Below are 2,500 nucleotides of genomic sequence, written 5' to 3'. Positions count from 1 at the left end.
CTATAGCTCAGTTGGTAGAGCACCTCGTTTACACGCGCGCCAATGTTTTTCAGAGAAGTACATCATGTAATCAAAAAGGTTGATCTTATTGAGAAATCGATGTCTTACTCCATTACTTTTAGGGAACAAAACAAGAGAACAGTAGCCTGACAAAAGAAAGGTTCGGTCCGAATCGAGTGCCCCATTTAGGCACTAAAAAAAAATCCATCATTGATTTGAGATATTGATAAGGTGAATACCCAGTCTATTCAATGCTAGGCATAATGAGTATCAGGACCTCAAACAAAATTATCTTTCGTCCTATCTTATGAACAACTTTAAGGTGTATGAAGTTTCATATTTTATGCTTTAAGCAGAAGCAGGACGATAGAGATTCCATTTAACTTAAGTTGATCTAGGTCAGAAGCAGACCTACGTCAGGATAACCCTTCTTTGAAACACTTTGGTAGTGCTCCTAGATTCGAATCAAAATAATGAATCAGAGCACATGGAACCATCTCTTTTTCTTTCTGTCAAGAAAAAATATGGTAGACTAACTTGCTTATTATTTATAGCAGTTAATGAAAGAGCCCAATGCAAAAAAATGCATGTTGGGTCTTTGAAACATATCAAATCATTTTGATAATAATAAGTTTGATCTGTTTTACCGAGAAGGTCTGCGGTTCGAATCCGTATAGCCCTATATTTTTAATAATTAAAAAAATAATTGTTTTCCTTTCCTCATTATTGTTTATATTTGTATTGTTTGTAACTGTCCACTTGATTTGGTTCATCATTAATGTCTCATCTTTGTAGATAAATTACATATGCAAATTTGCCTAGTTTCCCATACAAAATCAAGAAATTTGTATTACTTCTTCTCTTTGGGCTACCTACCCCAATTCTAGTAAATTTTGGGTTTCAAAATCATGACATGAAACCAGTTAAAAACTCCACCCTAACCCAATGCAAATCGAATGCAATAGTAAATCACATGGATCTACGAACGACTTACTGTATTTGATTTGTGGCCAAGCTAGAGTTTGAGAATTTGGTAACTTTCATTGTAAACGTTGTCAAATAGGCTTTTCTCTTGGTATACCTTATCTAGTACAGCACAAAACTAAAGTAGTCGTCTTCTGTTTCCTTACTCAATCACTAAAAGTTCCTAAATAGAAGTTCCTACTTTAATATATAAATTATATATAAATTATATATAAATATATAATATTTATTATGGACATAATAGATATTATATAAATAGGAATCTAGTGGATGAATCTTCAAACGAGACATGTACCGAAGCAAACAAACGAAAGGAGGTGATTCGGTAAAAAAAAAAAAAATGAATTGTTTTTTGAGGATTACTTAAAACAACAATTCATTTCAATTCGAATCGACTAATCCGGTATATTTTCCACATTGATAGGAGTACGTTTATGTTTCTACTTTATGAATATGATATTTTCTGGGTATTTCTAATAATATCAAGTGTTATTCTGATTTTGTCATTTCTTATTTCTGGAGTTTTAGCCCCTCTTAGCAATGAGCGAGAGAAACTTTTGAGTTATGAATCGGGAATAGAACCAATGGGCGATGCTTGGGTACAATTTCAAATCCGTTATTATATATTTGCTAAAGTTTTTGTTACGAATAGTGGACAAATTGATGTATTACAAATCTTAATTGTATTTACATTTCATTTTAATATTGATATATATTTCTAGAAATATTATTTACTTTCTTTAATATATTTATATATATTTATATTTCCTACTCGAAGCACTCCACCACGAATAAGAGTCAGAAGGTTGGATAGGCAGTCGAGATAGGAACTCCTATCTGTAGGGCGGGCTTTCAAGACAGAGATGCACTACTCCATCTGGAAAGAGCTTTACCATTGATTTCCAAGTGTTCATATAGGACAGTGAATGTGTAGGTGACTTTTTGCAGAAGTAGGGATAATGGCACCAGAAATAATATTGTTTCCGTAAAGTAGAGATCCAAGTAAGCATTAAAATCTTCTATCGACTGGGTTACTTGCTGAAAATCTGACTAAAATGAAAAGGTAAACCACCTTTCGTCTGTATCTAAATCTAATAGCATTTTGTCATTTTCTTTATTTACATCCGGGCAGAGGTTAAGAAGTTTCATAAACAGGTCTTTTTCTCTTTTGTTTGATAGCGTGTCCTTTTAAAGCCCTAATTCTTTCGAATTTTGAGACACATTAAATTTCCCGCTCTTGAACTTCAGACTATGCGCGTCGCGTGCTCGATCTAGCAATCTTGGACAATTGTTTTGATGACCCACCCCCCCTCAAAATCATTATCCCTTGGAATTTCCATCTTCGAGTTCTTCTGGAAGACCTCAAGTCACGGCTTCCCAGTCTTAGTGGAATCGGTGAACAGCATCAAGGGGCTCTCGACTATAAGATAGTGGCTAGTAGTCGATTCATTGAAAAAATACTAAATAAAGATGAATGAGAGTGAACTGTCAGACTCAACCTCAAGCTCCTTTACAT

This window comes from Cucurbita maxima, unplaced genomic scaffold (assembly GCF_002738345.1).
Source record: "Cucurbita maxima cultivar Rimu unplaced genomic scaffold, Cmax_1.0 Cma_Scf00521, whole genome shotgun sequence".
Taxonomy (NCBI): Eukaryota; Viridiplantae; Streptophyta; class Magnoliopsida; order Cucurbitales; family Cucurbitaceae; genus Cucurbita; species Cucurbita maxima.
This window is presented reverse-complemented; position numbering follows the sequence as displayed.